This window comes from Sus scrofa, chromosome 13 (assembly GCF_000003025.6).
Source record: "Sus scrofa isolate TJ Tabasco breed Duroc chromosome 13, Sscrofa11.1, whole genome shotgun sequence".
In the NCBI taxonomy this organism is placed as follows: Eukaryota; Metazoa; Chordata; class Mammalia; order Artiodactyla; family Suidae; genus Sus; species Sus scrofa.
In genome coordinates this window covers 56,861,917-56,883,075 of record NC_010455.5, presented here as the reverse complement: position 1 = coordinate 56,883,075, position 21,159 = coordinate 56,861,917, and the positions used below count along the sequence as shown (strand labels likewise).

General features: G+C 39.0%; 1 protein-coding gene across 24 annotated transcripts in view; it reads right to left on the bottom strand.

Moving 5' to 3' along the window:
- The window catches only part of CHL1 (cell adhesion molecule L1 like), a 229,883-nt gene that overhangs the window by 151,116 nt on the left and 57,608 nt on the right, over positions 1-21,159 (bottom strand). For 3 of the 24 annotated variants that reach the window (XM_021069248.1, XM_021069249.1, XM_021069250.1), the window contains exon 3: positions 16,046-16,134. The exons of 19 other annotated variants lie outside the window; for them this stretch is intronic. The gene's annotated coding sequence lies outside the window, so the exon portion shown is untranslated. Of the gene's footprint in view, positions 1-157; positions 254-368; positions 1,509-16,045; positions 16,135-21,159 lie in introns of those variants that run through there. 2 more of the 24 variants (XM_021069264.1, XM_013981903.2) reach the window with 2 other exon arrangements.

The following is a 21,159-nucleotide window of genomic DNA, read 5'->3' as shown; positions in this document are numbered from 1 at the left end:
GTATCACTTATTTTTTTCAATTATTCAATAGGCATGCATTTTAATCCTGACGTATACAGTGGAGGAGCACAAAGTAACAAGAGATTAGGATCCTTGCCACTGTGAAATATGAAACACAGACTGGAGGTAAAAGATGAATGCAAGAAACCAGACTCACCAATATGAAAAGTAATGAAGACAAATTATGCTGCTAAATGCTGCGGAGGTACGGACACATGCTTTATCATCAGCCAGCTTCTAGCAGGCTCACTTCCTAGCATTTCAAAGGAGAGAAAGAGATGATTTCCTGGATGTCATCATCTGTTCAGGCTGCTCTAAACACTACCAGAGACTGTGTGACTTATAAACAACAGAAATTTATTTCTCACAGTTTTGGGGCTGGGCAGTCCTCCAAGACGAAGGCGCCGGCAGATTCTGTGTCTGGTAAGAACTCTCTCCGTGGTCCACAAGTAGCTGTCTTCTGGCTGTGTTCCCACAAGTGAACGGAGTGAAAGAGTGCTCCGAGGCTCTTTTATAAAGGCACTGATCCCATTGACAAAGGCTCCACCCTCACCACCTAATTACCTCCTGAAGGCCCCACCCCCTAACACCATCACTATGGATTCAGTTCAACTAAGGAATTTCCAGGGGGACACAGATATTCATTCTGTAGCTTTGGCTCCTCAGATAACCAGGGAAGAGCTCTGAATCATAACTATTGTTTCAATAACTATTGTTACAATATGAAGTGTAAATACCTGTGTCTGCCTTATGCTAGTAGTCCCAAGTGTTGCCTTGGGGATTTAGAGAAGCTCTATCTACACCTGAGAGGTTCAGGGAGCCACATGGTACTCCAGGTGTTCCAGGACTATCCCATTTGCTCTAACTGTATCTGTTCTAAATGAAAATCGAACTGTATCTCATCCTTACTTCTCGATGCAGGAAAACCACATAAGCTCTCTCAGATGGGCTGCCACTGAGGGGGAGCCACGTATGCCACCTGCAAGTGTGCCAACTTTTTTGAGTCAATCAAGACCAAGCAGACTCTATAAAAGCTGTTTGCCTCTCTCCTAAGGGCATAAAAGAATATAGATCAGGAGAGTGTCCCAGAAAGAGAGAACTATTATCACAAGTAATTTTTATATCAGAAAAAGCTATCTTCATGGCAAGAGAGACATCTGATTACCAAACATGTGTTCTTGTTACCTGCCTGTGAATTGTCTTTCACCTCTTTGAAGCCCAGCTCCTCGCCCCTTCTCCTAGCTCAGGATGATATGTAGGCCTCAACTGCCTGACCGTCTGTGAATCTCAGTACAAAGTACAAAGTTAAGTTAGTTTTCCTCCTGTTAACCTTCCTCTTATCAATTTCATTATTAGACCAAAGATCCCAGATGGGAAGGAGGGAAAAGTTCTCCCCCACCCCCATAGCACAAAGCAAGCCTCTACCCTGATGTTACAGGCATCAAAGCTAGAGCTTAAGGAGCTCCTGTCGTGGCTCAGTGGTTAATGAATCCAACTAGGAACCATGAGGTTTTGGGTTCCATCCCTGACCTCGCTCAGTGGGTTAAGGATCTGGCGATGCCACGAGCTGTGGTATAGGTTGCAACTGTGGTGTAGGTTGTAGACCCAGCTCGGATCCCCTGTTGCTGCTGCAGCTCTGGTGTAGGCTGGCAGTTACAGCTCCAATTAGACCCCTAGCCTGGGAACTTTCATATGCCATGGGTGCAGCCCTAGAAAAAGACAGAAAAAAAAAACTAAGGCTTAACATTTTTACAAATAAAGAGCAAGTGTGGTACCAACCTATACCTCAGGGAAAGGGGCTAATTCTCCCCTAATTTCCATCAACTCTAAGACATCCCAAAGAAGCTTACAGTAAAAATAGCCTGTCTGCTGTGCAGAGAGATTCAAGGTCAGCTCCTAGCCCCCTTCTCAGATTTCTGACAGTGCACCTCTCTGATGTAGAAAGGCTAGAGCTGTCCCTGGTACAAACATGCCTTCTTTGGCCATCTACTAGTGTTGTTGCTGTAGGTGCCTATCAGTGCTACCTGGAGGTGCAAAGGAACAGAGGCTTGAGCTGAGCCAGCTGCTCCTGTTGTTTCCACAGCTCCTAGTTAACAGGCCGCAACTAAGCCACATAATTCTTTTAAGTGCAAGAAAGAAGGCTATTTACGTAAACATTTATGCTTAACCCAGGATACAGCACGACGAAGTTGGCCATGGTTACTAACCTTACCACCTTTCATAGACCTTTTCACAACTGCCCCTGAGATTATGATCTGCTCCTAGTGGACAAGGTGACTAGAACCCAGAACCACCCTGCCACCCTTTAAATACCCACTGACCTCTGTCTTTCTCTGCATGGAATCATTTGTTCTTTTGTCTTTTTTCCTTAGAAGGCCTGTTATTTTGACCAAGGTTCGAGAGACTTCAAGAACTCTGAATACTGAGAAGAAACCTTTCCTTCCAGAAGATTTCTAGAGTGTTTATCCAAATTTACCACCTCATTTTCCATTGCACTGCCACCTTATAGCAACCATCAAGTTTAAGAACCTTAGACTTCCACCTCATTAAACCCTCTGCTTCACTGTGAATACTTAACAGGCTCTGCCATTGTATTCCCCACACCTCTCACACACAGGTTTTGAATGAAGGTGGGGATAATAGATTATTGCAACAGAACTTGAGAAATGTTCCTGGTAGCGGCACCCCTTCTTTCTTTCCACATATCATCCTTCACCTGGGCTTGGGGAGCAGCTTAATCAGAGTCTGCATTTCAACTCAGAAACCCAGTAGATTTTTACTAAAAAAAGTTAATATGAACCTCAATTCCCTATCTATAAAATTAGGATAATAAGAAATCACAGTGATCAGTAAGTCACACTAAAAATATCACAGCAAACAGTGATGTTATACAAATGCTACAGCAAACGTTTAGTGAATGCTTTACAACGTGTTCCAAGAACTCAACTTGTGATTTAATTCATAAACTCTCAGGCAAATATTCCTATTGTCTCCACTGTGGAGTTGAGGTAACTGAAACCAGAAATATTAATGATTTTACAAAGTTTATACAGCTAGCAAGTACAGGAGACTGAACATGAACCTTACCAGTAGTTCCCAATGCTCACTTTCAGCTTCTCTACAAAATCACCCCTCAATTAAATAATGCACATTATGCAAATACCAGACACATACATTGCCTGGCCCAGGGAAATGTGGTAGTAAATGGTTGTCATGGTAACAGTAGCAGCAGCAGTGTACAGTAAACACTAGACAGGTATGATGTTTCCATTACACGGAATAATGCCATCAGTAGTAGATTTACAAAATACTTATCTCATTTACAAAATACATAAAAGACTGTATCTCATTTGGAGTTCTTTCCTAATATCCTAACTGAAGGCCTTTCAAAAATTGCTCAGCCATGAAAGAATGAAATAATGCCATTTGCAGCCACATGGATGAACTTAGAGATTATCATACTAAGTGAAGTTAGACAATGAAAGCCAAACATCATATGATATCACTTACATGTGGAATCTAAAAAAACAAAAAAAGGGATTCAAATGAACCTATTTGCAGAACAGAAACAGACTCACAGACTTTGAAAACAACTTGTGGTTACCAAAGGGGACAGGTGGCAGGGGAGGGAAGGATTGGGGCTTTGGGATTGGCATATGCACACTGAGCTATATGAAATGACTGGCAACAAGGACCTGCTGTATAGCTTGGGGAACTCTACCCAATATTCTGTGATAATCTATATGGGAAAAGAATCTGAAAAAGAATGGATGCGTGTATGTATATAAATAAATCACTTTTTTGTACAGCAGAAATTATTACAACATTGTAAATCAACTATACTTCAATAAAACTTTAAAAAGGGAAAAAAATTGCTTGAGATGATTAATGGGGCAGCAAAGACTGGAAAGGGATGTGTACATAGTGTCGCAGACATCTAATTCACTTAGCACTCCCCTCTCTTATGCAAATGGTCCATTATGAAAAAGGACATAAGCTCATTATGTTCAGAATGACACATTTTTCCTACAAGTCCAAGACTATTTTATTAATCAGAATACCCTTTGTTAAACGAGCGAGGATCACTCATTCTGAGGGTAAGATAATAGCATTTCCCCAATCCTTCCCAATTCTGAGTATCTCAGACAGAAAAGGAATATTTGCCCCTGCAAACTTCAGGGATGGCATATGGAAGGTCCACAGTACGCTTCCACATTATACATAAATGATGCAGGTCGGGGGCTCTATGCTAGTTTAGAGTCCAGAATGATTAGAGATGCAAAGTGCCAGCAAGTTTTTTCTTCCTTGCTCTTTCACAGCATTGTTTTCAAAACTACTTCTACCTAAGTTAATTGTTTATTTGAAAATCTACACTGTTGGAGTTCCCATCCTGGCGCAGTAGTTAACGAATCCGACTAGGAACCATGAGGTTGCAGGTTCGGTCCCTGCCCTTGCTCAGTGGGTTAACGATCCGGCGTTGCCGTGAGCTGTGGTGTAGGTTGCAGACGCGGCTCGGATCCTGCGTTGCTGTGGCTGTGGTGTAGGCCGGTGGTTACAGCTCCGATTGGACCCCTAGCCTGGGAACTTCCATATGCCGCGGGAGCAGCCCAAGAAATAGCAAAAAGACAAAAAAAAAAAAGAAAATCTACACTGTTTTATCACTACTGAGTTCTCATTTCCAGTGGAATACAAGTAGGACCTCTACAGGTTCATTTTCAAACTGATTCCTTAGGTGTAGGAAAGACAACAATAAAGGCAGAGGTTATGAACAGTATTACTGACTATGTGGGCTTGTTGTAAAAGCGCATAAAGAAATAACTCACCTTCCCTATTCATGTGGCAAAGAGTTTAGTGCTATTTGAAGAGAGTACATAAAAAGAATCATTCAACTCATTTAACTACTAATTGGTTATCCTTATAGGAAGGTCTGAATAACAGTACCAGAACAAAGCACCCAAGGGAGAAAGAAACTAGAACAAAAAACTAAAGGGCACTTCTGCACATCTATCCTAAAACAGTGATAGTGCAGCCTATCGACAATACCCATCTTAGATAAGCCAACCCCTATCGCTTCTCGGCCTTTTCGCTAAGATCAAGTGTAGATAAGCCAACCCCTGGAAAGGAACACACAAGAAAATGTCATTCTTTTTGAATCAATATTAGCACTTTGCACTACTACCATGTGGCACTGGACAGAGATATATTTAAAACAGCCTATGCAACTGTATGCTGCTAAAAACAAAGCAAAAAACTGTAGCATCCTTAAAAATCACTTGATTTCAACATCCACTAACCCAACACAGATGTGGTGAATGCTCTCTATGTTCCAAGATCTGTAAAAATCTAAAAATAATATATATATATATAAACAATACATTCATAAATCAAAAATAATATAATTCTTGTCTTTGAGAAACTGACTAGATAAATCAATTATGTGATAAATCTTAGCTAGATGTAGAGATTTGGAGCAGTGACAAATGCAAGTGGAAACAAGGGACCTCTTACATCTGTCGAGCACAGTCCATTGCTGTTAAGTTTCCAGTAACAAACGAGCATTTCCTTTCTCTAACATTATTCTTCCTTCAAAGACAAAATAACACACAAGAAGCATGCTACAATGGTACAATGAAGAAGTTGTCAAAATTTAGAACCATGAGAGTATAAATGACAAATTTTCAGTTAAACGTTCAGCAAGTCCATCACATTCTTTTTTTTTTTTTTTTTTTTTTTTTTCATTAACTACTCCAAGAGCCATAACCTCTTAATGCATCAATACTACCCTGGGGATGAGACTGAATTAGCTCTTTCAAAGGGCGAGGAGTTAATTTGATGAATCACCACAAGGGTCTGGGCACTAGGAGGGACAGAAGCCGGTCAATGGGGCAGCTCATTCCTTTTTCTGAGGACCTTAGCTGCTGAGGCATCTGGATTCTACTTGTGTGCAACTCATTCCGCAGAGAAGTTGACAGAAACAACTTCTCTCCAAATTTCCCTCACTTTGCACCATGTCTTAGACTGAAGAGTATATGGTCTTCATGTTTCAGGGCCATTCTGAATTCTATAGGGATGGATCCTCTTTAAATATCTGAGGTCATAAAAAGCCATCAGTAAGGACTGACAGCTGAGAGCACTTTGCCTGCGCTGAATCAAAGGAGGGGGGCACACTCTGCTCACAACTGTGTTTTGTTTAGCTTTCACAATGAATTTTTGAAGACTTGCATTAACTTCCATTGCTTAAACATTGTTTTAACAACAAAATTCAGATTTATGTCCTTTCACTAAAGATGTAGAAAGTCTGACAAGATAAGCCCTACTCTGGTACCTGACAATTATCTTCCAGAGTTTGAAACCCAAGGGCAATTTCAATTAGACCCTTCAAGCCATAACTTGCTTAATAAATAATATCCCATAACCAGCCTCCACTGACAAAGCTCGTTTTAATTTTTCTTGCAAATTGCACACCCTCCAGGCTTCAGGTGGCTTAGAAAAAACATCGTAAGATGCCTTTAACCACCCCTACAGATAACACCTCTGACTTATGTGTCACTATGGTAACAGTACTTAAGTTGTTTCTCAGGAACAGGGAGCTAGTCTTGCCCATTTCAAAAAAGGTCGAGACCACTGACCATCAGCCGGACCTGGGTGAGTGTCCAATGACATCAGAAAGCCAAAACCTCCATTCTCAGATCATGTTAACCCTGCCATTCTCTGAGCCTAATTTCTGAAGATACCCCTGTGTAGAGCACCAATTACTTCAGTTTTTCTTGCTTCCAACCATTTTTCCCCATACCTAAAACCACCTGGTTTCCTTATTCCATAACTATCCCAAGCCTTTTGCTTTTGAGGAGATGGATTTGGTACTTGTTCTCTCTCCTCGTTTGACTGCCTCTTGAATAACTCCCTTCTCTGCTGCAAACATCTGTGACTCAGCATTTGGCTTGCTGGGTGTTGGGCAAACAAAGCCGGTTCAGCAACAAGCGGAGCTGAGGTTTCCAGTTTTAGAACAGGCTATATTCTCCATTGCACTAGTCCCCACCACTACCTCTCCTGATACCTTAGCCCTTAGCTTCTAAAAGTGTGACTCATGCCTTCTAACTACCATAGATCTTGGACGTGAATATATTCAAACTATCAAAACTCTCAAACTAAATTATTGACTAAAAGAACTTATGAAGAATATATATTGTTCAATTTATTTGTATTAAACTATTAAAGACAACTACAGCCTTCGATGATTATATTTCACAATATTATTTTATTCAAAATTTATTTCCCCTTCTAAATACTGATTTAGCCCTTTTAGAGCTGACCCTTAACTTTGTGACCTCTACTTTAAAATACTTATTCTGTTCTTTGTGTTTCAAATTTGATCCCTATATTAAAAATCAAAGAACCATACACCATATAGTTCTGCGGGGGGTTTTTTGTCTTTTTTCTTTTTTTTTGAGGGCCGCACCCGCTGCATAAGGAGAGTCCCAGGCTAGGGGTCTAACCAAAGCTGTAGCCGCAGGCCTACACCAGAGCCACAGCCACATGGGATCCGAGCTGCATTTGTGACCTACACCACAGCTCAAGGCAATGCCGGATCCTTAACTCACTGAGCAAGGCTAGGGATGGAACCCTAAAACTCATGGTTCCTAGTTGGATTCGTTTCTGCTGAACCACGACAGAAACTCCAAGAACCATAGAGTTTTTAAGGCTAGAATGTTGCTTCAGTATCATTTGACTCAGATTCATGTATTTTACAGGTAAGAAATAATACATGTGTGATCTTTTCAGGGCACAGAGGCTGTTGAAACAATATTCAAGGATGGAATATGACTTCTTAACCTCAGTTCAACATTCAGTTTTAGTGGCAACTGGCTTTATCGATTCCGTGATGCTTCATGAGGGGGAAATAATACTATTTTCTGAATATAAGAAGTTTCTCCCATTCTCTCCCCCAACTCCCTCCCTTCTTTCTATTTTCTCCTCTTCCTTCACTCTTTCCTTTTCTTCCCTCCCTCCCTTTCTTCCTCTTTACTTTAAAAGGCCCAGTAGGTTACTTAGAGGTAAAATATTAAATAAATGTACACTAAACTCATGTTTCAGTGGATAGCAAGCAATGAGTAATTTTTGTATGCAGTTTTCTTTCCTTATGTTTGTATTGTGCAACCTGGGCCTTCTTTTTGTACAGTGATCATAGGTAAAAACATAGCTCGTATCTGGTCCAGCTAGCAAGGAGGCAGAACTAAGTAACCATACCACTATGGGATTTAACAGCTTAGCTCATCATTCAGATGATTCTCGTTGACTTCTGAAAAACAAATTCAGTACCATTAATTTAATAAGTAAAAAAGGGAGCAGACAGAATGGTTTCTCAAACTGTCAGAAACTAGGCTGATTTCCAACAAACTGGTGGTTGCAGAGCTGCTGGGATCTCATGGAAAAGTCTGAGAAAAATAATTTCATTTAAAAACCATTTTGGCTTTCCTAATCTTGTTTGTTTCTTATTGCTCTTCTCCCTTATTTTATTAGTAATGAAATTTATAGGAAAACAAGAATGTCTCCTTCCATGGCAAGCTTTTAGGTAGATCTTTTCTTTCTACCATCCAATGTGTTGAATTTTTGAGATAAACATTTTGAACAATTTCCAAAAACTACGCCCAAGTGTCACTGAGGTAACTTTAAAAAATGGCCTACCTGTCTTGTCTGGTTTGGTAAGCTACAGTCCTATACATGTATAGATCTTTTACTGGCAGGATAATGTGATGAAGAAGTAGGAGTGAATTCTCAAGCTATGGTGGCATCATAGTGAAAACAGGATTTTAATAAGTTCCTCCTACTTTAAATAATAAATGTACTTTATAGCAAGTGTGATGATTTGGAAAGTAGTGATTCCCAAATTGATCAGTAATCTTCAAATAACTTAAAATTTAAGATGGAAATTATTTTCTTTCTTTCTTTTTTTCTTTTTACAGCCACACCCATGGCATATGGAAGTTCTCAGATTATGGGTTGAACTGGAGCTGCAGCTGAGGCCCTTCAAAGGAAGTGACAAGCCATGACACTATTTTTATAACTTTTTTTTTTTTTTTTTTAAGTCCACAACTGCGGCATATGGAAGATTCTGGGCTAGGGGTAGAATTAGAGCTGCAGCTGTAGGCCAACCCCAAAGTCACAGTAACAGCAACATAGGATCCAAGATGCATGTGCAGCCTACACCACAGCTTGCAGCAACACCTGATCCTTAACCCCTTTGGAGACCAGGGATAGAAGCCATATCCCCAAAGACAGTACTGAGTTCTTAACCCAGTGAGCCACAAAGGAAACTCCTTGAAATGGTTATTTCTAATGATTTGATACAGACATATGTATTCTTGTAAGCATGTAAAAGAGAATGGACTTTTTTTCAAAAATTTACTTCTTATATTTTAAATATTTCAAAAATTTACTTATTATATTTTATTTTCAGTTTTAGAGTACTGAACATTGTGTGCACTCCTACAAAAACAGTAGTGCTCAAACTTTAGAATACAGATGAATTATCAGAATCTTGGGCCCTACAGCCAGAAATTCTAATTCAGCAGGTACAGAGGTGGGGCTCAGGAAACTACACATGTAATTTACTCATTTATTCAATTATTCATTTAACAAAATCTTATGACAATGATGATGCTCTATGCTTGGTACTTGGTACTATGGATACAGTGGTGAAAAACAAAGTCCCTGATTTCATAAATTTTTTAATGCATAAATAAAAAGATAATAGAATGCTTGGTAGCAGTAAGATCATGAATAGAAATCAAGTAGCAGAAAGCAAGAGCAAGCAATGACGGATGAGAGAGCAAGATGGGCTATTTAGGCAAGGCCTCTCAGAGAAGATGTTGCTATTATAACAGGCTCAAGGACCAAAACCGGAAAAAAACACCCTTTAAACATGCTAAGGGACACTAAAACTGATATCTTGATTCACAGTTTAAACATGGTATGAGGTATTTCCCATGTCTCCAAATTTCTACTTTCTCTTGGTTTGCTCATATTGTGCAGTTGCCAAAATTTTGGTAATCCTAGTTTATAGTAAAAGAAGTACTATATCTAGAATAAAGAATGTGGTCATCACACTTGTTCCCCTCAAGGAATACATGGAAACTTTTACCCAGGTCTAAGGGATTCACTTTAAAACGGATTCAGGAGTTCCCGTCGTGGCCCAGTGGAAACAAATCTGACTAGTATTCATGAGGACGCAGGTTCGATCCCTGGCCTCGCTCAGTGGGTTAAGAATCCGGCACTGCTGTGAGCTGTGGTGCAGACTGCAGACTCTGCTCGGATCTGGCATTGCTGTGGCTATAGTGTAGACCAATGGCTACAGCTTGTATTTGACTCCTAGCTTGGGAACCTCCATATGCCGTGGGTACAGCCCTAAACGACAAAAAAAAAAAAAAAAAAAAAAAGTGGATTCACACAAACAGCTTATTCAGAGGTAAGCTCCCCAAATGGGAGGTGAGACTGACACCACCTCCTGGAAAGAAAACTTGAAGGAGTCAGGGATGTTTTTCTGGGAAAAGAGGTGACTCAAGTGAGATATGAAGCCTTTCTTCAAACATCTGAGGGTCATAGAAAAGGAATGAGATTGTGTTTTCTACAGGACTCAAAGGGAAGAATGGGGAGAAACAAATGAAAATTCCTGGGAGAGAAATCTGAGGCTCATATAATCATAACTCCAGGTTGGGAGTTACACGAACTTGGATTTGGGAACCTTAGAAAGGAGACTCCGTATCAGGGGAGTAGAGTTGAAATTGTTGACCCTCTGTGGGAATGGAAATGCAAACCCCTCAAGACCCTCAAAGAGTGGGTGAATGAAAGGACAGGGAGGTCCCCCTGACTAAGAGAACCTATGACGCATGAATCAGAATCCTATGACTCAGAGCAGTAGGACTGATGGCCCCATGAAACAATAGTCCCTCTTACTCTCACAGGCCTCTTGAACCAGAAGGCATGCTGGTGCTGCCTGGACAGATAGCCATGTGGGAAGAACTGAACAAAGTTGATGCACTTGACCTTTGAAAGGGCCCTGCATGTCCTTTCAGGGCCTGCTCTCTCCTTCTGGGGCCTCCCTCTCCCAGCATCTATCATCATCTCCAGAGTAGCCCCCACAGACACACAAATGCATCCCCAGAACATGCTGCCTCTTTCAGCACCACTCAGGCTAGTGGATCTCCTAAACATTAACAGAATGTACAAGTTCAGTGTTTCTCAACCCATTCAAGTCATATGTTCATGATTTTTTTCATATGTATGCATTACTTGCACTTATTTTTTTTATTAAAGTATAGTTGATTTACAATGTTGAGCAAATTTCTGCTGTTCAGCAAAGTGACCCAGTCAAACATATATATACATTCCCTTTCTTATATTATCTTCTATCATGGTCTATCCCAAGAGACTCAATATAGTTCCCTGTGCGCGGTACAGTAGGACCTCATGCTTATCCATTCTAAATGTAATAGTTTACATCTACTAACCCCAAACTTATTTTTAATTGACTTACTTTTCTATTTAGACTAAACATCCTAAGATAATATGTTCTCTAACTACTATAAAATGAGAAATCAGTACCACATCACATAAAAATAAACACACTGAAACCTAAACAATTAAATTCTAAGCAGACTTTGTGACCAGCTGAACGTTGGATTTTGAAGTCTGGACTCTCTGTAATCATGCTAGCACACAACAAGGTTTTGACCTAATCTAAAGTACCAAAAGAGAATTAAAAAGGAAAAATGTTTGCTTTAAATGTTTATTGTTTACTTTTATTTAGTTTTAGATTATCTGTGATTATTTCGTACATCATCAGTGGTACTCATCCCATAACTTATCAAAGCTAATGTCCTCATATTAGAGGTGACAGGAAGCCTTTACCCATCAAGTTACCCAGGTGGATGAAACTTTAAAGAATAATGAATTATAGACTCCCAGGCACCAGGGAACAACTACGGAGATGTCCCCAATCACCTATGTATTAAGTTCCGCTGAAACTGGAATTTCCATGTACAGACAACAAGGCAGGACTCAGTTCTTGCTTCTAACATAGTTCCTTTTTGCCTAGATTCCACGGCTGGCAATACAAGGTGGCCAGTCCAAATTATTCACTCATTCAATCATTCAAAAAAATACACTGAGCAACTACTGTATGGCAACTGCTCTTCTAGGCACTGGGAACATAGCACTTCAAAGATGAAAGTACCTGCCCTCACCTCCAAATTTATATGGGAATTTTATGGGGACAGGATAGCTATTACACATCTCTAAGTCAGGGTTTCTTAACCTTAATGCGAATGACATTTGGGGCAGAACAGTAATAATAATAATTACTATTATCGATAGGAGGCTTTTCTGTGCATTGTAGAATGTTTAGCAGCAACCCCATTTTCCACCCCCGTTCCAAGGTGTAACAACCAAAAATGTCTCCAGACATTACTGAATGTCCCCAGAAGGGCAAAATCACCCCTGGTTGAAAACCACTACTCTGAGTAAGACCTTTTTCCCCACATCCAAAGCTGCCTTGTAAACTCCAGGGAGTATCACTCATTTGCATTCTATATGAAGTTCTTCCTCAGAGGTGAATAACATCTGTACATCACTTGAAAGGAGAAGCTCTCCTTTGCTGTCTGACAGGTGAAATTACATGCTCTGGTGAAATCCATGCGTTCAGAGATATAATAAAGGACTAGGATATAGAACACTTATGAACTTCTACTATATTTTTAAACTGCATTCATGAATATTGCTTCTCTTTGGCGGTTTCTTCTCTCAGTCGTGCACACATATACACAAACCAAGGCATGGAACTCCCTTTGTTTAACATGTGTTTGGGTCTAAGCAGAAGCCTGAATAAACTGAAGAAGCAAAAGCATTACTGATTAATGCTGCTGATCAGTTCTCGGTAACTCACAGTCCTTTTGGAAATGAGAACCTAGATCCCCGGAATTTTTTACTGTTGAGAGTGTGACAGAAGGCAAAAGAAGATACAGCCTCAGAAGTCCCCGGACACTTTTTTTTTTATGTATTTTAACAGACCAATGCTTCTCAACCCTATTTGTCTAATAAAATCACGGGTAGAGGTTGAAAAGAGCAACCACAACCACCACCACAACTGAAAAATAGCTACCCGGGCTTCACCTAGAAAGTTAGAATAGCTGCCCAGAGAGCCTTAGATCTAAAAAGTGCCACAGGTAATGATTATAGGCAGTCAAAGGTGAGAACTAGTGTTTGAGGTTGTCAGGAAACACTGAGGAGAAAAAACAATGGAACAAAATAAAGCCTGTGGCATATACATGAATCATTTATCTCTGCATTTTCCAGGTTTCAGAGACTAAGTTTCTTCCACCAAGCATTGACAATTGCCCCAAATTAAATGAAAAACTTTAGTATTTACATTTTTTTCACAGAGCATACCAAAATAATTAGTGTGCACCATACACACACATACACACACACACACACACAATCAAATTACAAAGATAGCATGGTGCCCATCTGTGCTTGCCTGTGATCTAGAAGTTATTGAATTCTAGGGTCATTTGAGTAGCCCCTAACTGTAAATCAATGTGGTATAAGCCATAATCATTGAAAATGTCTGAAAAGGTTTTTATATTCACATGAAACTAGGAAAGAGTTCCCATTGCCTTTGAATCACAGAAACTGGAACTCTAGGCTTTTTAGTGGAAAAAGAGATTTTTTTAAACTACACACAATTGACTAAGTCACAACTAATAGCTCAAAACATCCTTTTCCCAGAAAACAACTGCTTTTTGACGTTGTAATTAGAGTAGGAAGCCAGTGAGAAGGTTAAGAATGAAAGGGTCTATAAATAGCATTCTGAAAGAAACACAAATTCAAGTACAGTTTCATAGGGCAGAGATGGGTTCCAAAGGGCAGAACCATGGTAGCTAGAGATAGGGGTCTGCTAATCCTGGTTCATGAGCAGAAAGAGGGGTAGAAACAACAGAAAATGCAAGTTTAGTTTCTTTGCTCAGCTTACAAAGCCGGACATGGTCTGGTGCTTGACACCCTCTCAAGGCTCTTTCCTCCCAGCTCCCTGCGTTCTACCTACAGTGGTCATTTTTAAGACCCTAGAAGATGCCTGGCTCTTTCTCTGCTCAGACTTCAGAGCTATACTCCTTCCAGACCTAAGGGGGTCAGCTCACTTTACCTCCTCAGAGAGGCCTCTTCTCTAGCTGGGGATCTAGCTAGAAGGATCTTCAGGAGTTACCATAGCAAGTTGCTTTCCCTGGGAAGCTGACTGTGACCGATGAATGAGCTATCTGTAATCAATGCAGGGGGAAGGGAGAGGAAGGAGGCTGAAGTGGATAAAGAGAAAAGCTGAGCTGTAACACACCTACACACCCCACAAGGAATTCTGAAGTAGGCATGATCCTCATAGCTGTCCTAATTTGGGCTAGGAAACTGGGCCTTTATCCCTCCTCATCAGGCATTAGACATCTCCCTAGAAAGAAGACACAACCCTGAGCAAGGGGGTATGCTCCTCATCTGCAGCAACTCTAACCTTGAGAGGGGTACTGACATGTGAGGGCTGGCTGTTGGCAATATTCCAAGCAACAGGAGGAGCAGCTGGTTCTCAAAAGCTGAAGTAGGTTGAGTGTTACAAAATCTACCACTGCGACTTTATCTCACTGGCCCTCCATTTTCTCTTTTGTAATATGGGGATGATACTAACAATTTTATTTATTTATTTATTTATTTATTTAGTCTTTTCTAGGGCCGCACCCACAGGGCATAGGGAGGTTCCCAGGCTAGGGGTCTAATCAGAGCTGCAGTCACCGGCCTATACCAGAACTACAGCAACTTGGGATCCGAGCCACTTCTGTGACCTACACCACAGCTCATGACAATGCTGGATCCTTGACCACTGAGTGAGGCCAGGAATCGAACCCACAACCTCATGGTTCCTAGTCGGATTCGTTAACCACTGAGCCATGTCGGGAATTCTGATACTAACAATTTTAAAAGATGTATAGTATCTAACATGATGACTGGCTCAATAGTAAGTTCTCCGTAATTGCTAAATTTGCATCTTTGCCTACTCTATACAGGAAAAAAAGGTGGATGCAATTTTTATCAGGGAGCATTTTTTTCAAAAGATGATTCCTTCCTTTCTTTATTCATCCTTTGACTCACTGAATATTTATTGAGTACCTACTAGGTGCTAGGGATTTTCTAATACCTGAGGAAAGAGTGGTGCAAGTTCTTGTCCAAATGTAGCTTACATTTTAGTAATGAGAAGAAAGAAAATTACCATGTAAATAAGTAAGTAATAGGACATTGTTAGGACAAATGTTAACTGAAGGATGAATAAATGCATTTATGAAGACGTCATATTATTGGATTCATTAATGGGTCTTTTCAACCCAAGTCAAACCAGCTTAAATATGGGGTATTTATTGGCCCACAAGCAAAAACCATAGAAAAATCAGAGGGAGAACCAGCAACAGAGGTCTCTGGATTCCAGAACCCAAATAGCATCCAGGTATCTTGCTTATTCTCACTTCTGTCTTGTTTGTTTGTGGCATCATTCTCTGAGATCAGCTCTGTTATTCAGGCTTGATTTCAGCAAATCCTCAGTGAAGGATGCTGAATATGACCAAACTGGCATTATCTGTCTCATCCTCTGAAAATATGCTGCTAAGTAAGGATAGTCCATAATTTGATCTGTACACATAGCCAGGGCAATAAAAGTAGTGTTGTTAATAATTATCAAGGCTTTCCCATGTATAAAACATAATGCCTTTATATAATTGCACCCATTAAGTATAAATTCTGTAAGTACTATTATCTCCTCGTTACTAAAAAGAAAACTAAGGCTCAAAGAGATTAAGTACCTTACAAAAGCACACATTATTAGTAAGTACTGAAGGTCAAATTCAAACCCACTTCAATCAGAGCCCCAAAGCACATGCTCATAACCACTGGATAATTAGGCCATGCTAATGTTGGTTGCTGTATAGTTATATCATAATAGGTATAATTATTTCATTACCTTAATTAATCCACACTAATCGATCTTCCATCCAACAAGAAGGCATGATAATTGGACATTCACATTTGAAAAGCATATCCATACTGAGGCTGATAAAATGGGAAATAATATAAGAAAAAATAGCAGAGGAATCAACTTGAAACACTATTTAATGCTATAATCATTGAAGCCAATCAGACAATGATTGACCAATTTAACCATATCTAATTCATGTCAGGGCTTTGCATGCTTTCATTAAGCTGGGAGGAGTCTATATTACATTGGAAAATCAGGGAGCCATTGCAAAATGAATACTAGCCTATAAGTCAAAAGATATAAGATTTAATTCTTAGTAAATATGCAGTTGAATGAGTGAATCAACATCACCATTTTCTAACCCACAATTTAGGAAGGGTAGTCCCTGGGCTATCTACTTAATATGCTTCATATGTACTACCTAAGGGTTAAGATGAAGAAAAATACTAAAGCATTTGGCATATTTATTACACAAAACATGAGGATAAGGTTTTAAACTACCAAGTGGAAAAAAATATATATCTGGATTCTTTCTTATACTGGTGGAAATAGGAAAAAAATTTCAATATTTAATATAATATAGTCAAAAGTAATCTTTGTAAGACTAAAGCTTGGTAGTGTTTTTGAAATTGCATTTTTCTTTTATGTTTTTAGTTTTATTATAGTTGATTTACAGTACTGTGTCAATTTCTGCTGTACATCAGAGTGACCCAGTCTGACACACACACACACACATATATACATTCTCTTTCTCATATTACCTTCCATCATGTTCTATCCCAAGAGAATGGATATAGTTCCCTGTGCTGCACAATAGGACCTCATTGCTTATCTGAAACTGAATAATTTAAGTGAAGCATAAAAGAGTAAAGATGCTCCAATCAAAGCAAATACTTACCTACTTAAATAAGCGACAAGGGGTAAAATAAATCAGTTTCCCTTTTCTAGATTTATAAATATTACAGAATTTTACTTTGATTAAAAAAAAGAAAAAAGAAATAAAAGGCATCCAAATAGGAAGAGAAGAGGTATGCAGATGACATGATACTATGTATAGAAAACCCTAAGGACTCAACCCAAAACTACTTGAACTGATCAACAAATTCAGCAAAGTAGCAGGATAGAAGATTAACATTCAGAAATCAGTCACATTTCTGTATACCAACAATAAAATATTAGAAAAGGAATACAAAAATACAATATCTTTTAAAATTGTACCACAAAAAAATCAAACACCTGACCAAAAAGGTAACAGACTTATATGCTGAGAACAATAAAACATTAATCAAGGAAATTAAAGAATATATAACGAAATGAAAAGACATTCCATGCTCCTGGGTGGGAAAAACTAATATTGTAAAAATGGCCATACTATCCAAAGTAATCTACATAATCAATGCAACTGCTATCAAATAACCCAGGACATTTTTCACAGAACTAGAACAAACAATCCAAAAATTTATAAGGAACCACAAAAGACCCAGAATTGTCAAAGCAATCCCAAGGAACAAAAACCAAGCAGGAGGCATCACTCTCCCAGACTTCAAGCAATATTACAAAGCCACAGTCACCAAGACAGTGTGGTACTGGTACCAAAACAGACATACAGACCAACAGCACCAAATAGAGAACCTAGAAATAAGTCCAGACACCTACAGTCAATTAATCTTTGACAAGGGAGGCAAGAACATAAAATGGGAAAAAGACAGTCTTTTCAGCAAGAATTGCTGGGAAGCCTGGACAGCTGCATGCAAATCAATGAAACTAGAACATACCCTCACACCATGCATGAAAATAAACTCAAAATGGCTTAAAGACTTAAATATAAGACAAGACACCATCAAACTCCTAGAAGAGAACATAGGCAAAACATTCTCTGACATCAACCTTACAAATGTTCTCTCAGGTCAGTCTCTCAAAGCAATAGAAATAAAAGCAAAAATAAACCAATGGGACCTAATCAAACTGACAAGCTTTGGCACAGCAAAGGAAAACAAAAAGACAACTTACAGCATGGGAGAAAATAGTTTCAAATGATGCAACTGACAAGGACCTAATCTTTAAAATATACAAACAACTTACACAACTCAACAGCAACAAAACCAACAACCCAACTGAAAAATGGGCAAAAAACCTGAATAGACATTTCTCCAAGGAAGATGTACAGATGGCCAACAAGCTCATGAAAAAATGCTCAAGTCCCTGATTATTAGAGAAATGCAAATCAAAACTACCATGAGATATCACCTCGCAACAGTCAGAATGGCCATCATTAGTAAGTCCACAAATAACAAATGCTGGAGGGGGTGTGGAGAAAAGGTAATCCTCCTGCACTGTTGGTGGAAATGTAAGTTGGTACAACCACTATGAAGAACGGTATGGAGGTACCTTAGAAAACTATGCATAGAACTACCATATGACCCAGCAATCCCACTCTTGGGCATATATCCAGACAAAACTGGATGTTTATTACAGCACTGTTCACAATAGCTAAGACATGGAATCCACCCAAATGTCCCTGATAGATGATTGGATTAGGAAGATGTGGTATATATACACAATGGAATACTACTCAGCCATAAAAAGAATGACATAATGCCATTTGAGGCAACATGGATGGAACTAGAAACTCTCATCCTGAGTGAAGTAAGTCAGAAAGAGTAAGACAAATACCATATGATATCACTTATATCTGGAATCTAAGATATGGCACAAATGAATCTTTCCATAGAAAAGAAAATCATGGACTTGGAGAACAGATTTGCGGTTGCCAAGGGGGAGGGGAAGGGAGTAGGATGGATGGGGTGCTTGGGGTTAATAGATGCAGACTATTGCTTTTAGAATGAATTAGCAATGAGATCCTGCTGTGTAGCACTTGGGAACTATGTCTGGTCACTTATGATGGAGCATAATAATGTGAGAAAAAAGAACATATACATGTATGTGTAACTGGGTCACCATGCTGTACAGTAGAAAATTGAGAGAACACTGTAAATCAGATATAATAGAAAAAAATAAAAATCATTATTGATAAAAGAATCTTAGCAGTATTCTTAGGCATTTTATAAGAAATAAAAAAACACTTTTTTTTTTTTTTTCTAGAGGTATTTCTAGATGTTACAGTGGTTGAAAACTTTTGCCTAGAGGCTCATTTTTTATCATTTGATTTTACAGTCCTTGGATTTCAATTTCCAACTCAGCTTGATATTTTTAGTTGGAAAACTAAATTCATTTTAAACAGGACTATAAAAATGTGACAATTACAAAGGGAATGGTTTGAGAAACCAAACATAATGGGAAATTAAATGTCCCACTGAAACACTTTACAGGCTTTTTTAGCAGAAGAAATATGTGCTATAAAATGTAATCTACGATAACAGAAACTTCTAAAATGTGTATTAAAGAAATGTAAGTAAAGTTGCCAAAAGGTAGAATTATGCTTCTTTTCAAAATCTGCTTGCCCCAAACAACACTTGCCCTAACCTGCCAATGTACAGACTTCCCATATCTGGATTGAAATTTCTAGCTTCAGATTTGCCTGGAAAAAAATCATGGAAAGTTACAGCAGGAAGGAATCTTGTAATCTTATCCAATACCTCCCATTGTCTAAAGTATGAAATTGGAACTCAAAGTAATGAAATGATATGCCTAAAATCATACTACAAATTGGTGCTAGATTCCAAGATGATGGTGACAATGATGAAGATGATGACAATAGTAACTACTATTTACTGAGATGATTCTGTCATACTATTAAAACAAATGAACAAGATTCATTTTCACTTTTCTAACAGTGCACTCTGTCCTTAAGAAAGGCAGATTATACTGAACAGTGTTCTTAAGAAAGCTTTGATGCATTTCTCCCCATCCCGCTTCGCTTGCTTTTTTAGTGCAGGGAGTGTTGTGGTATCTATGGAGGCACCAGTCTTTGATCTCTGTGCATAAGACTTCCTTCCACAGCAGGATCATTTATGACAGGCTAATTTAGCCTTTGATCAGAGGCTTTGATTTACTTCTTAATTCACTGCTTCATCACTAGGCTCTCAGATATGCCTGCTCCCTTGCCCTCCCCAGTTGGGTTGGCCATAGCAGTGATGTATTTCATTGGTTTGCTTCCTCTCAAAGGCCTCATGTGTGCAGTTCAATAAAATCTGCTGTTCAGGGGAGGTGCCTATGATTTGTGTCAATGTTATACATGGTATTCTTCTACAACATGGATTGCCTTAGGGCAAAAATGGCTTTTTGTTGAGGAAACACAATTTTCTCCCTTCATTGGATTTTCTTCTAAGTCATTTGTTTGCTTGTGTTACATATTTCCACGGACATTTTATCTGTGCTGTATACCATGCTGCTACTTGAGAAGTCCTTTAAAATAACAATATAAGGCCCATAGCATGTTTATTAAGAATATCACCCAAGTTCTGCTAGGTTTCAGTGTCTCTTTGTCTTTAATATTGCAATGGTCATTTTATTTCAGTTTTCTCTGTAAAGAAATAGCAACTTTTTTTCTCCTATTGTAAAAAAGACTCTGCAGTTTGAAATTGCCAACAGAAAATAAGTAAATGATTAGAAAACGTCTATAAAGGCTAAGCCCAGCGCTATTAAAATCTTCAAATCAACAAACTGGCAGTAACAACAAAAATCTGCAAAATGATCACAGACCTGGGCTGTAAAATAAAATTCTTCACACAGTGCTCATCCTACAATCTTTTGATTTTGAGATGTCATTTCCCTAGTGACTTAAAATCTACCTGTAGCATTTTACCAACATATTTGCATATCTCAGCTTCCCTCTGGAGCCCCCACTGAGTTGCCATGCTTTAGAGGATCACATTTATTTGTGTACATGATTTGAATAAAAGCAACTTCAATTAGACTCCAGTTGAAACAAACATATTTTTGGCACCTCAATACTAAAATTATGTATGCAAACTGGAGGCAATCCAAAAAACAGCCACAAGAATGATAAAGGGAATGGAGTGCTTGGCTATGGAAGAAATGCAAGGCTCCTGAATGTCCCTAGAGTGGGTAAACACAATAAAGGAACATAACAGCCCATAAATATTTAAAAGGTATAAATATCAAATATGAATAGGAAT